General features: G+C 32.1%; 2 pseudogenes across 2 annotated transcripts; one reads left to right on the top strand and one right to left on the bottom strand.

Moving 5' to 3' along the window:
* Positions 1-518: 518 nt before the first annotated feature.
* On the top strand, positions 519-2,616 carry LOC146896325 (F-box/FBD/LRR-repeat protein At3g14710-like; annotated as a pseudogene). The gene has a single exon (XR_015022552.1). The product of XR_015022552.1 is annotated as an F-box/FBD/LRR-repeat protein At3g14710-like (transcript).
* An 8,588-nt stretch (positions 2,617-11,204) lies between these two features.
* LOC146896324 (1-aminocyclopropane-1-carboxylate oxidase homolog 12-like) lies at positions 11,205-14,765 on the bottom strand (annotated as a pseudogene). Its single transcript, XR_015021625.1, has 4 exons — positions 14,762-14,765; positions 12,708-12,825; positions 12,189-12,510; positions 11,205-11,576 (listed from the first exon to the last, which is right to left on the bottom strand). The product of XR_015021625.1 is annotated as a 1-aminocyclopropane-1-carboxylate oxidase homolog 12-like (transcript).
* Positions 14,766-16,022: the final 1,257 nt, after the last annotated feature.

Genomic DNA, 16,022 nt, shown 5'->3' with positions numbered 1-16,022 from the left:
TTACAAACCTCAATCTTAAAAACCTCCGGTGTAATTTAATTTTTAAAATATTAATAGAGTCTGCGATTAATTTTTTTTTTTTTGTGGTGGCCGGGTTTGAATCCAAACCTTGCATATATTATGCATCAACTGGACAGAGTCCGAGACTAATCGGAGTCAAGTTTGATGGATAAATTCTACAAAACTCCCTCTAAACCTTAAGCATCTCTCTCTTTCTCCAACAACTGATATCCTCAAGCCGCCGCCCCCTTGTTCTAGGTTCCGATAATTGCAACAGTAGCATCAGGTAATAATTGTTATTATTGTACAAAGGAGGGGTTTTTGAGAAAGTTTCAAAATCTATGATTGATTTTGACCCATTAGTTTGTTTCTGATTTTTAACAAGTTAATAATGTTAAATGCGTAATAATCATGCGGTTCTGTTTTAACAAGTTATACATCTTTTGCACAAGACCTTGATATCTGAAAACTTATTATGTTGATTTTTTTGTCTGTTTTATCTGTCTCAGATTAAGCTTGGAAGGAAACATGGAGTCTGGTTTAACTATCACCGCTTGCAGCACACAAAGCGGAAAGCGTCGTAAGAATAAACCAACATGTGAAGAAGAAGAAGAAGAAGAATAAGACTTGTTCTACAAGTTAACTGAATCACTTATAACTCACATCATCTCTTTTCTCCCAACCAAAGACGCCGTTCGCACTTGTGTCTTATCTAAACAATGGAAACACAATTGGATTTTCCTTACCAACTCTCCTTACATGATCATCATCATGATCATTCTTCCCCTTCTCCCAACTTTGTAAACTTTGTTACCAGAGCACTGCTTCTTACTCGGACGGAAACAATTTCCCTTTCCCTCTCAGGTCAATACGACCTATCCCTTCTTGATGCATGGTTCGGTATAACGTTATTAGACGGAACACTCAAAAATCTGCGAATCCATTCACATTTTAAACTTCCCTTCTCTACATTTGCATCCAATTCTCTTTTCAAAATTACCTTATTGTTGGAAAAATTGGAATTACACACTGAGTCGTCAATTTCCCGCATTAAAGTTCCCTCAAAACCTGATATTCATTTTGGAAACCTAAAACATCTCAACTTGGGTTAAATCAAATTTAAGACCGACTCAACCATATCCCCCGACCATATTGACCTTATGTTCCCACACCTAACAAAGTTTGAGGCTATAAACTGCTCTTGGTTTCTTGATTCTAGAACGGTTTATGTACATGCGCCTCTACTTCAAAGCATAGACATGAAAAATGGCAGTTGCTTGTTGTATGGAAAGGACAACTCTGCTATCAATTTTGTAAGTTCTTTGCATCTGCAAAAATTCACTTTTGCAGGTTATTGTATACCGCAAGGCATTTTAATATCGTTCCCATGTTATGCTTATGCTAAAATCGCTATAGAGAAGGGTCCAACTTATTCGCCAGATCACTCAATTTTTGGCCTTCTCAGCCAATTCAGTAATCTAAAACAAATCGGATTTCATGTATCCGGGGTAAGTGTATGATTAAAGTTATTGAGTCGTGTAATACTTGCACTATCTAAAGGTTACACCTTGGTAATTTGATGTCTTCATAAATTACTTGTCCCAAATTTCTTTCATTTATTTCATAAGTTTGTTATAATCTATAATCTAAGTTTATTCCTCTATTGCAAATCCACTTTCATCATTTTCACTTGAATGATAAGGCATACTACGACTAAGAAAGAGATAGGGGACTTGAATGTTTTACGGCCTAAGATCGAGTTGGAATCCTATACTGACTACGTGTTCTACGGGCTAGACCGAATCTCCATCAGAATATGAGATAGGGGAAATTGATAAGTGTCAGGAAGTAGTATTTCAAATGTTTATTTACGGCACGTTTGTTACTTGTTTCACAGGTTATTTAGGGAAAAGCCGAGAGAAAAGTGATTTTTGACCTATTACGCTTTAGTCATCTTACTTTACCCGTTTGTGCAGGAATTGAGTGTCAAGACATGAAGCAAGGACTAAAAACAACAAAAATGAGCAAAGGCCAGCTCGCCATGGTGAGCCAACTCCAGAGAGCACCAAGCTCCCTCGCCACAAAGATGGCCATGGCGAACTATCTCGCCATGGCGAACCAAAGGCGAGCCAGATGGCGAGCAGTTCCAGAAAGATGGAAAAACAGGGCAACAACAGGTCGCCATGGCGAGCCAAAGTCCTGCCAGGCGAAAAAAGGCGGTTTCATCTGATCAGAGTGACGTGGCAGAAACCCACTGCCAGAGAAAGCTCATTTCGCCATGGCGAACCAAATCTCGCCTGGGAAGAAGTTACTTTTCTGCATATGTATAACATCTCATTTCCCTCATTTCAGACATTATCTTATTACATTATCTTATATGAAATTGTAATGTTTTCATATAGCAATAGCGATTGAGTGTGGATTCATCAAGATTCTTGGAGAAATCAAGTTCTTGGCATGGATTCTCAACTTTCCTTCCAGTTTTGTAAAGTTCTCATGACAATGATGAACTAAATCTCCTTAGTTGGGATTAGAGGTACTTGTTTAAGCTTAGAATGTAATCCTTTGACCTTGTAATATATCATTCTAGCAATTTACATGATATTGAAGTTATTCTTGCAATTCATTTCTCATCTTTGATTTAATTGCTATTGAAAAGTACTTTTAAATCTAGGTTTAGAATATTCATCTATCAAAACAATGATTCTAGACATAGGATCAATATTTTGATAATCACACAAAGTATCGGAACTTAAAGCTTTTGGATCGTTTAATAGATTGAGAAATTGTCGATTAAACGATACGATCGATTATTGGATTGTTTAATAATTTGGGAAATCAACGATTGAACAATACAATCGATCTCAGAAGATTATTTGGACACGAATAATCTAGTTGAGCGATACGTGATAATATCGGTAAAACGCTAGAATCCATATATATGATTATTAGGTTATGTTTGATGCTTAATCAAGGAACTCTAATTCCAACGTTTTTCCGCCTTATTACTCTCAACTTTAAAACTTTGCAACTTAGTTTCAAACAAACAAACAATCAATCTTAAACTTAAAATGATATTTAGTGTCCAACGGTCCGTGATATCGCACTAGTCCCTGAGGAGACGATACATACAATACTTACTTTTGATCGTATAAAAATACTACATCAGAAATGTCCCTGACACGAAGAAAAGATACCCGAATGGTGATACATCTAATTTCGTTGTTATTACAAAATGAATTTTTGACACAAAAATGAACAACTAACACAACACTTTCTATGGTCTTAAATATGAGTAAAGATTTATTTTTCCTATCAATTGAATAGCTATCTGATATATGTGATTTATAATATTGATTAGATACATAGTTATTCAATGAATTTATCTATTTATTTTTCTTATATTAAAGATCAGAGAAATATTAATCAGTGGATAATTTCTTCTAAAGTAACTTAACCATGCTTTTATAAAATAATAATTAGTCTATAACATTAGTAGTTAACAACAATATTCATTCTTGTACAAAAAAACAATATTCATTATTCCTTTAAAAACAATATATTCATCATTCACGTCAAATTCCAAATTTGTTTTGAAAGAGAAGTCACGTGTGTGGTGGTGGTTTGGGGGGGTGGGGGGGGATGCCCATGACTGCACTCGTCTCTCCATAACAAGAAAGTGCAAGAAGAACAAAAAAATAAAAGAATATCTGCCACGTCACCGATCCGCATCGATATGCGTATAAGTGAATCACAGCCGTCGATTAAATATGCCTTTAATGTTTAATGAATCATGTTAATACATGTCATCGATCCGTGTAAGCTTTGCTACTAGCCTATTACAAAGAAACATACATCCAATTACCCTATTACTATATAAACCCTTAATCTAATTATTTACCATAAAAGTACAAAAAATTCAATCGAATAAAAAAAGTAAAAGATGTCTACGATTAACCCTAGTTCTTATTTCACATCTTCTCAATCAAAAGAATGGAACCGGGATTCCTCTTTAAATTCCGACGACGACGATTTGCCACCGAAGATCAGCATTGATCGACAACATGTAACAGGGAAGGAAATCTTCTCCGAAGACCTTATTGGCGAGCCCGCCGGTGCAGTTGAAGCACCTGCCAAGAAACCCTTAAATAAATTTGTCCATAAAATTATTGTATTATGTCATTTTTAAAAGTTAAAAATTTATTTTATGTTTACTATATTGTTGGTGTTTAAAAAAAAATAAGCATAATTTCTTACGATTCAAAAGTCACAAATATCTATACTCATAATTTTTATCAAAATCAAAATTTCATAAAAAATGTTTTTAATTTATACGTTTTAGTATAATAAAAAGAGTAGATAGACGGACGTTCATCTGAAAGCTAGTAATCTATACTATATATAAAGAAAATAACCCCTTTTGGAAGGATTTTAGGCTGACTTTTTTGTTATTCCAATTATATTGTTAAACTAATTTTCTTATAATAATGTTATATTGTTGGTGTTATTAAAAAAGATAAGAATTTTTATTATATTTGTTATATTATTGTTGTCATTAAAAAAGATAAATATTGTTGTTGAGTTTGTTACATTTGAAAATCACAAATATCTATATCTATACTTATAATTTTCACACACACACACACACACACACACACACACACACACACACACACACACACACACACACACATAAATTTATATAAAATATAGTTTGTAATTTACATGCAAATTTCTATAAATATCGTTGATAATCTACACACGTTAACGCAATAAAAAGAGCGGAAAGACGAACACGTGAGTGCCTGTCCTTTCGCTAGGAATCAGTAATAATAATAATATTAATAATAAAAATAGAACGCGACAAAAGTTTATGAAATTATTTAAAAAATTGTTATTTGATAGATAATATGTACATAATACTTAAATGTAAGATTTAGAATTTACGATCATTCTGTATTGTATTATATATAATATTCATTATCACATGACATGCATGAATCCAAAAGTCATATTTAATATGTGAGTTTGTAGAGAATGGATTCATAAGAGAGAAAAACTATTGATTGTGGAATGCATATGATGTTGGTTGGTGGTGTTCTTGATGATTGATTTACATGACATCAATAGTCTTTTTTTATGCGACAACTAAGAATCATATTTAATACATGAGAATTAGGGAAGATCAATTGTGTATGATTTATCTGATATTTAAAATATAAACTTTTAATTAAAAATTAATGATTTATTTTTTAAGTTTTAATCCCTTATTTAATTAAAATTTAAAACACTAAAATTCCTTAACCATTGTTTTTCAGAACAAAGACACATACCCTCCTAGAGTAATCATCAATGATAGAAAGAAAACATGAACTTCTCCCATGAGTAAATGTCTTAAAAGGGCCCTAAAGATCCGAATGTACGTACTCAACAAGCCTAGTAGAATAATGCATGCCACTTCCAAACTTCACTCTATGTTTTTTGCCTTGTATACAATGATCGCAAAATTCTAGTTTATCAAATTTTTATTTCATTGCAAACCTTGTTTAGATAGTTCTACTAAACCTCTTTCACTATTATGCCTTAACCTTAAATGCCACAATTCAGATTTATTATAAGATGCTTCACTAGCGAATGATGCATGACCAGTTATAGTGGAACCATCTAAAATTTATAAACCATACATCTTAGAACCTTTAACAATAATTGTTGTGTTTTTGAATGTTGATTGACTTTATTTTGTTAAAACAAAAGGTCCAGACAAGATGTGGTACAAGATGTTCTAGCATGTAGTATGAAATCTTGACTCAAGGTGGGGTGTCGTATCTCACATATTTTGGTATGGTGTTTCGTGTATGTTCAAGAAGCTTTGGTTAATTACTTATGCTTCAAGTAGTGTGTGTTTCTAAATGGTTCTTGTGCTGTCGGTTTAAGTATTTCTTATGCCTCGAGATTGGAAGTTGTTTCAAGAAAGATTTGATATGGAAATATGTCTTGGACAACTGAAGTATTTTAGCCCATTGAAGAAAAAGTCTATGTAGAACAATGGCTATGTAAGGAAGACTCAACCCTAATAACAAGTATCAAAGTCGTCCTTGAATATTAGAGTTTTAGGGTTTTGTGTTGTTTGAGTTTTTGTGTTTTGTATATCTTTCTATGTGCCACCATTGATTATCAAAGTCTTAGAGATGGTTTGTTTTAGTTAAGTTGTAATTTTTCTTTGTATACCACTCCAATGCATCTAGCAAGAGTTGGTTTGTGTATTGAAGTTGTTATCCTACTTTATTGTAACCATGATTGAGTCAATCACTATGGTGAGTGATTGAGAGAAAGTGAGAGAGGTTTCTCATATTTAGGGGGAGTCCTAGATAGAAATACACATGTAATATTAGGTGAAAAGGCAGGGAACAAGGTTTGTTCACATAAGACTAGGAACTAATACTATTAAGAGTGTATTTTCTTTCTTAGGTGAATGCCCCCCTCAGATGTAGGCGATGTTGCACCGAACTGGGTTATCAATCTCTTGTGTTCCTCTTTATTGCTTTTATATATTTCTGGTTGCTTGTTATTTTGATATATTTGTCGTACACATTACCCCGTACATTGTGTAGAACATATGTTCATCGAGAACGATAATTTCAGTAACTGATGAACCATGCAAAATGTTTAACATGCCATGCTTAATTCTATTGGAATAACCTAGTCTATCAAACAGGCTTATTGAAATTAAATTTCGCTTAAGTTCAGGAACATGCCTCGTATCCCTTAAAAGGAATTCACAATTATCAAACATCTTTAAATGAATGGTAGCCATACCTTGGACATTCCAAGCCTTGTTGTTTTCGAGCCAAACGACTCCATATTCTTTTAGCTCCAAAGTCTTAAAATACTTATTTCTCAGACACACGTGATAAGAGCAACCTGGGTCCAAGAGAAACCTAGCTCCAAAATACTTATTTCTCAGACACACGTGATAAGAGAAACCTAGCTCCAAAGTCTCAAAATACTTATTTCACAAATGTGGGTTAGTCCACTCCTTACAATCTTGTGAGAGTTTTCACTATGATGTTTGAGATAACATCTCAAATCCTGCACCTTACAATCTTTGTGCACCTGAACACTTACAACTCTTTATTCTCTAAGCCTCAGCAGGCTTGCACCTTCTTGCTAAGTTACCCACTTAGACTTTTACAATCTTTGCTTAAACTAACACTTTAGTACCCCTAAAGCTAGATGAGATTTTGATTACAATTTGTATGGAGTTTGAATTGTTGAAATCAGACAAGAGAAGAATGGAAGGAGAAATTATCTTTAACAAGATAATAGAGAATTGATTTACACTACAAGAGACAATTAAGATGTCCAGTGATGATCAATTCGAATGCTAAAGCTTCAAAACAATCTAAGGTTGTTTTTCTTGTATGCTTTGCAAAGGTTCAAGTAATGTTGAGCCTTTGATCTCTATTTATAGAGTTTCTGGGCTCATATAGCTATTGGAGGGTGACCAATAATGTTATGCCACATGTCCTGGGCCCCACTGACTTTTAATTGAAAATCTGGGTGAACATTCTGACCATCAGAATGTTGTTGTGTTCTTCAGGATGAACATCAGAATGTTGTTTTATTCTTCATCATAATGTTGATGTTCATCATGACATTCATCTAGGTTCATCATTTATGAATGAATGATGAGTTTCTGGGTTTATCTAATGCGTACCTTATGAATTTCTGGGCATTACTCATGAGTTGTGACTTATGCACAAACATCATAAAGTTGATGGATAAAGTTAGTTCCAGATCTGCATTGGATTGTGTGCAAGAGAGAGACTAGTGGATCTGAAATCTTCAGGCCCATGCTTTTGGGAGATATTCAAGATACTGTTCTGTACCATATCTCATATGTGTCCTTTTTTGATTGATCAGGACAAGATCTTCATTTTGCTTTGCTCTTTAACTTTTCACCTACTGTACTGTTCACAATATAAAGCACGTGCAGAGCTGAACATTCTGATCATCAGAATGTTCCATTTATTTTCATTTAGTGAAAACATAACTGAAGTGCAGTGATTGCAACATCTAGGATGATATTCTCATTGGAATATTCCTAGTACTTCAATGTTCATAGTCTTAAATGAACATTAAGTATCCTTTTTGACATTATCCTTGTAAATGCCTTTATTGCTTGAGTGATCCATGCAAATGGATTTTCCTGGACATTTGTTCATGTCACGTATGACTTGCATGTTCTTGATAATGTTTTTGAGCTTCTTGGCTTGTGTAAGACCAACCTTCTGAACTCTGCTTGAACATTCTGATCAACTCACTGAGCAACACTCTGAACTAACTTTCTGATCTCAGAATTAGTTCACAAAACCAAATCTCCTTTGATTTCTTGAATCTTGGTATAATTTAAACCTTGTTCCTGTCTTAGTAAAACACTCAAGTGCACAATTTAAATACCAAGAAATTAATCAAAGTCCATTAATTCCTTAATCATCAAGGTTTTTTATCTTTAAAATTAATTAGGGATTTTGCCTTAACACTACTTATGAGGCAAAGATTTCGTCACATACAAAGATTCTAACTTTAACAATGTAAAATAGTTTTTAATAAAATAAAATATGGAGGTTATCATATTTATATGGGTCATGCAAACATGTTAAGAAACTTAAAAGTAGAAATATTCCCTCAAGTTTTGTGCAATCTATTTATTACAAATTCAAAAATTAAATTCAATGAACACATTCCAACAAAAAAATACTATATTTAATTCATTAACTTGTGCATTAAGAGCACAAGTTAACTTTTTCCTATTTATATATGCTTTTGACAAAATGAGTATGTAAAAGATTTAAGGGTTTTGTTAACCAGTGCCCTCAAGGCAACGGTTAAGGAATTTACTAATATAAGTTTTGTTTTGGAAATATAAGATGTTACTTTTGATGATTACACAATTTTTTCATAAAAACTTACTTATTTTAGATGTTTAACCAATGCTCTTAGGGCACTCGTTAGCATTCTCCAAATTATTTTTTTTTTGTCAAATAACCTAGTGGCTAAAACTCACATATTTTAAAGAGATGTGGGGTGTCAGGGTTCGATCCCCTGGCCCTACATATATTATGCAATGTCCCTACCAACTGAGTTAAGCTCATGATGATGCATTATCCAAAATTTAAATAAGGATGATTAGGTTCGTATTACTATGCTTTCTTTATACGTATAATTATGAAATAGAATAATAGTTTGATTAACACACATATTCAGGAACTATACTTTATTATTATTATTTATTCTGTAAATGTTATCATCATCGACATTAACATTGCTATTATTTGTACCTCTTCGATAAAAGGAAGGAACCCTCCTTATTTTCCTAACTTGTGTTCATTTCATAGGTACTATTGCTTCTTAGTGCCATTGACTCTGCCTATAATTGTGGTTGCTGTGTACTTCCATTGGCTCAGTATGAAGATGTTCAAGCATGCTTAATGTATCTTCAAACACATTTTGAAAGAATCTACCTATATACTGTCAGAGAAACAACCATGGCTATTGCTGCTTTTCTCGCTAGCCCTGCAGGACCAGCATTCGTCTAACCAACTTAAGGATCCGACTTTGTTCAAATTTTCTGTTGCATCCTACTTTAGTATATGTGTTATACATGACTGATTGTAAAGATCATTGATGTTTGTTTTACCTTAGAATCTTGCATGTGGGCTATCTCCAGTTTTCATGTTACTATTTCTAGTGAACGTAGTTATGTATATGAATTAGTCCTTTTAGAATAAAGGCGTGTTTGGGTAAACAATTGAATAAAACGCTTTCAATAAGTTATTTTGTAAGTTTAATTTAGTCCTCATGTTAAAATTAGTTTATCAACATGTTAAAGTCTTTCTATGGACTTAAGCAAGACAATGACATTGAAACCATCAACCGTAAGCTGACATTTACATTTCTTTGTTTCGGCAATTCTCAGTCCAAGTATGCTTACTTTCGGTTTGTCAAGGATGCTAACATTCAAGTAATCATACTTTATTACTCTCTCCGATCTTAAATATAAGAGAAAGTTTTATCAACAAAAATTGTTGTATTAGAGCATAAATATCGGTAACATTTTAGAGTGTCTTTGCTGAAATTTTATGACACATAGTCAGAATTTGACATTCTCCAACAATTACCGTGGTACTGCATTACCACCATTACTTTTGTGATGTAAAAAATAATACTCCCTCCGTCCCTCAATAGATCCTATTTAACAATATACATTTTTGACTTAACATACTTTGACCATATTTTTCTATTAATTCACAAAGATAAATAATATCATGTAAAATGTTGTTGGATTCGTCTCGATGAATATTTGTAAAATACTAAATTTTCATAATTTTTTTTAGTAGAGAATTGAAGATATCAAAGATAAAACATGTGTATTGGTACGTGTGTCAGAGTCAACTAGGTCATCTAATACGGGACGGAGGGAGTATAAAATTAGAATGTGACTTTAGACTATAAATTGGAGGTGTATTGTGTGATTAGGTGGGACCCAATTTAGAGTTTTAGATGATTAGTATGAATATTTAGAAAATGTAGTTGAATGATTTAAATAATTAAAAATGTGAAGTAATATTTATATATTGTGTGGGGTCCATTTATACCGTCAATGTGGTTGGTATGGATATGGATGCTCTTAGGTCCAAAATTTAGACCAAATACACTGACCTTTGTTGACCCAACTTTTACTTATATTTAGGATCGCATGATGTAGTTTACACTGCTTTACAACAAAACACAATAAAAAAATTAATTTTGTTAAGGCTTATTTGGATGGACACTTTTATATTAAGACCTTTGAATTGCATCCTCAGACTTGAGGTTTCTATGTCCGAGGAAGGTATCAGACTTAACTACCTTAATGAAGCATATCTTATAGGTTGTAAGCTAGCCAAGAGTTAAAGAAGACTGTAAGAAAATCTTCTAGACAGTCACCGCAGTACTAGAACCATAGAATATGACCAACATACTCTAATCCCATATTTTCTCACCATGAAGTTGCTACACAAATTAATTACTATGTCAAAATTAGTGATACTCATTAATTTATCTGACCTCATCATATATGTAAAAATTTAGTCACATACTTCCTCTAGTTTAGAAGTTCTTGGTTATAATTTTGTAGTTCATTCCAAATATTTCAGAAAATGTCAACAAACATGGATAATTCATTTATTTCAGTCTTAGAAACATGATACATATAGAGTACACTTATAGCTAAAAACATGGCTTTATATCAAAAGTGCATTCACTTGTTGAATTCACAACTTGAAGGGCTCCAAGGAAGATTTTCCATTAAGGCCTTCTGCATAAAAATGCGCCAAGAAATCTTTTATGGTAATGTCTTTGTAGATTGGTGGGTTTTCTTCTGAAAGCAGCTCCTTAATAGGACCATAAACCTTTGATGTACCTTCAATTGGGTCACGGGAATTCAGAAAGAAGCTCGCTACGGAAATTCTCGGGCCTATGTGTTGTGCTAAGACTCGATGAAAAACACTTACAAATTTGTCATTTGTGATAAGCTGCAAGAGTATAAAAAAATGATAAAACTATTACGACAAACTTTCAATGATGAAGAAATCAATGATTTTGCTTTTAGAAATGGTTTCTAGCCAACAATTGCAGTTCACTATAATCACATTCTAAGGATCAGTCATTATTTTCTCTGCAAATAAATACAAGCAAATAGATGACCAATATACAAGTGGTTCTTAAGTAAGAAGAGAGTGTTTGAATGAGATTATTTGAATCACTTAAGTCTTAAAGTCATAGCATGGAAAATATAATATTTGAGCATAGTTGTAAATCTTATGGCATAGTAAGGGAATACTTTCTACAAGCCTTACTCAGTTTTTATATAATTATTAAGAGTTCAATCAAAATAATAGAACCTTTTACAGAATATTGTTTTGAATCATATGGCTGCCATAACATATTTTTAAGCTTAAAGTAAAAATTTATGTGATGCCTTTCAAAATTAAGGGTTTTACAAAAATAAATGTGGTATTTGCTCAAGCAATGATAAACTTCATTCTTCAAGACTAGGCTAACTAATCATAGAAGTTTCTTTAATACTAAAATTTTTACCTAAACAAGCAATTGGACTGCCTTATATTTGGACTTAGAATATTTACCTGTAGAAGATCTCCTATGTTTACAACAAGAGATCCATGTACCGGAGGAACGTTGACCCATTTATCTTCATGACGAACTTGAAGACCGCCAAGTTGGTCTTGTAGAAGTAATGTCATGAAAGTACTATCAGTATGCTTGGTCGAGCCCATAGTTAATTCAGGTTCAGGGCATGGTGGATATAAGTGACCCAAAGTAAATAGTCCTTCGGCACAACCAAACTCTTTAAGGTAAGAAGGGTTAAATCCTAGTGACTCTGACAACAACTCAAAGATTGTGAAACCCAAATTCTTTATTTTTTGTGAATATTCAACCACAATATCTCTGCAAGTATGCAATCAATCAATCCATCAATGACTATAATAATTCAAATGTACATGCTTTGTTACTGAAATGCACTTTTGATCATGATTCCATGAGAGGAGAATTCATATATAATCCATAAATAAAGGCCTAGATATACAATTAAATTTGATTATGATTTTGAGAGTGAGAATCCAAATTAATATTGAGTTCATTACCTGCATATTGGTGGCACTTCATCTGGTTTGAATGGATGAGGAGCAATAGCAAAACCAAATGTATCTCACCAATGTATTAAAATTACACAAATACTCCCTCCGTCCCATATTACTTGACCTATTTAGAATATTTGCACTATTCATGTACCATGTTTTGACTCTATTTTTTAACTAATATATAAAAACAAAATATAGCATATAAGATGTTGTTAGATTCGTCTCGATTAATATTTTCAAAATATCAAATTTTTGTAATTTTTTCTACTAGATTATTAAAGAAATTTAAGTTTAAAATTGTGCATTGGCATACGTGACAGAGTCAACCAGGTCAAGTAATATGGGACGGAGGGAGTAATAAACAAATAAATGTGATTGTTTTGTCTGTGTTGCACCAACCAAGGTGACCAATTATAAAAACATCATTGAATTAATTTAGTCTTTCAATTACTAATAAAAATTACTAGTACACAACTAAAGAAATAAGTGTGATTGTTTTGTCTGTTTTGCACCAACCGACCAATTATTAAAGGAAAATGCTACTTCTCAAGAAAAATAGCTTCAAGAATTTTTCAAGACTTTTCAGCCACACCTCCTTGAATTGTGGCAAATAGTGCATTGTGATTGGCTACTCTCTATTCTTGAAGAATTCTTGATGTTATTTTTCTAGAGATATATCATTGCTATTATTAAAACATCACTGAGTTAAATTGGTCTTTAAATTACTAATAATAATTACACAACTTTTTCAATTTTATACTATAAATAAGTTAGACAGCTTTGGATTTGGAATATAAATAGAAAATCTTAAAATGAGGACCCAATTCATTTAACACGTAATATAAACAATGTAATAATAAATTGTCAAAAAAATAAACAATATAATAATGTAATTGTTGGTAAAAAAATGTAATTAAGACAAAATACTCCATGGATACTTTAATTGCATATATAGACTGTAACCATGCTATATTCATGGAATATATCTATTCATAACATCACTGTTTAATTGAATAGGTCACATGTGCTACCTTCAAATCTTGCGTGTGGGCTACCTTCAGTTCTCATGTCATGTACTATTTCTATTAACCGTTGTTATATATATGAACTTAGACTTTTTAGAATAAAGGGTAAACAATTTAGTCAAGTGCTTATTCATGAGTAAGTTATTCTATGAGTTAATTAATTAAGGATCATTCATAAACTATTTTGGAGAGCTTATTTAGGTACCGTTTGGCCAGGCTTTTTTTCGATCTAAAAGCTACTTTAAAATAAAGTTAAAATAAAGCTCTTTAAGAAGAAGCTAAAGCTGTTTGGTTTCTTTATTGTTTTTTAGTTTTAAAGTTATTTTTAAGTTAAAAGTTGTTTGGCAAAATATTGTACAAAACTTTGAATTTATTACTTTTTTGGTGGTGTCCGGGGTTCGAACCCCGGACCTTGCATATATTTATGTGTTATCTTTATCAACTGAGATAAGTTCACAAGGACAAAACTTTGAATTTATTATGAATTAACATACTAGATAAAAAAATGTTTAAAATATTTTTTGAAGGGAAAAAATGTTTAAAATATAAAAGATATATTTTTACAAATACTATATTTACTCAATGACGCTTATTTTGTTTAACATGAATACAAATTCGTATCATCATATAAAGGACTTGTTAAATATTTGAATAGAAGAAATAATTTAAGGAGGCTCAAATAATAAAATAAATAATATGAAAGTAGTTTGGAAAATTAAAAACAATAATCATCTTTTTTTTTAAAAAAAAAAAACATAAATCATCACAAACTCAAACATTTCTACTCTCCATCAACGCAACTCCTATTTGATTTCTAACTTTATTCATGTAGCCTCCATCTCATACTCTTCCTGGATTATAAGCTAAAATAAGTAATCAGCAGGTTGTAGCATAATATAAATATTAACACTGGCGGAACCAGGGGGTGGCAAGGGGGAGCCTTGGCCACCCCATCTTAAAAAAATAAATTTTTTTATACCCTAGAATTTGCATAATTAATTTGGCAGAATAGTAAATGATACTTTAATATACCCATTTTTCTTGTCTAGTACACTTAACTTTGTCTCCTTTGCCAATTTTAATCATTCTTGTTCATTAGATATTGTTAAATTGAGAAACAAGATGGAACCTGAGTTTCTAGCCGATAGCATGTCAGTTTATATTGAAAGGGAAATTAGTGCATGTATTAGTTTCGAGTCAATTATTGATGATTTCAAGTCACTCGGAAAGCGTAAAGTGTCTCTTTAAGTATTTAATGATCGACTTTATATATTATGTAGTTTAAATTTTAAATGATTGATTTTTGGTTTATTACAACTTAAATGTGTTATATGCAATATGATTTATATATTTTAGTTTATATTGATGGCGGTCACCCCAAATTTTTTTGTCTGGCTCCGCCACTGAATATTAAGGATCATAAATGAGACAGGTTCAGATAACCTCTTGATCATGTTAGCAAAGCCCATGTATATAGAAAAGAAGTTATATAAGAGTTGTTCTATGTAACCCTAAATAAACTCTCAACAAACTTCACCAGCAGCGGCACCTCTCTTGTAACAACCACTAAGGTAATTAGTCCATTGTTTAAGTATTTTTTATGATTTGCGATGATTGATTAATTTTTTATATATGAATTGGTTGATTGATTATTTATGCAATTCGATATATTTGTGTCAAAATTATCAATACAACAAACAACTTGAGACGAAGGTTTTGTATGTATCCAAGGAATTTTATTTTCATGATATAATATATAATATGAAGCATAGTAACATAACTTGGGGTGGATAGAGAAACACGAATTGGTTCGCGGTTCTTTTACGAATTGATTGTGCACAAATGGTGGATCACAAAGATAGCGCACAAAAGAGGAAGCAAGTCTGAGGTCACATGGTTTATTAATGACAAATTATCAAGGTAATGAGAAGCAGACTGAACAATAAACCGGTGTATAAGGGTTTGAGGTTTAAGGGTTGGATTGCAAACATGTATTCTTGGGAAAAGATTTTCAAATTTTCATTTGAACTATTGCAAACCAAGAGAACTTCTAAATATGAAAATTGGATAAAAGGTTTTCGAAAATGTGCTAAATTGCAGATTAATCTTGTATACTTAAAAAATGATTACTTAAATTTTATTCCCAACTTTAAAAAAATATTTTATTCCCACCTATTCCCTTGAAAATGAAAGCACGGAAAATAGAAGTCAATTTATTTCGAAAATGATTCGTTTCATACCCAGAAATTAATTTCATAACTTCGTAACAAGAGACATGATTCATTAACCAGTG

This window comes from Medicago sativa, chromosome 8 (genome assembly GCF_051527215.1).
Source record: "Medicago sativa cultivar Bolivia chromosome 8, Bolivia_mono, whole genome shotgun sequence".
Taxonomy (NCBI): domain Eukaryota; kingdom Viridiplantae; phylum Streptophyta; class Magnoliopsida; order Fabales; family Fabaceae; genus Medicago; species Medicago sativa.
Note: the sequence above shows the minus strand (reverse complement) of the source record. Positions and strands in the feature narration are given on the sequence as shown.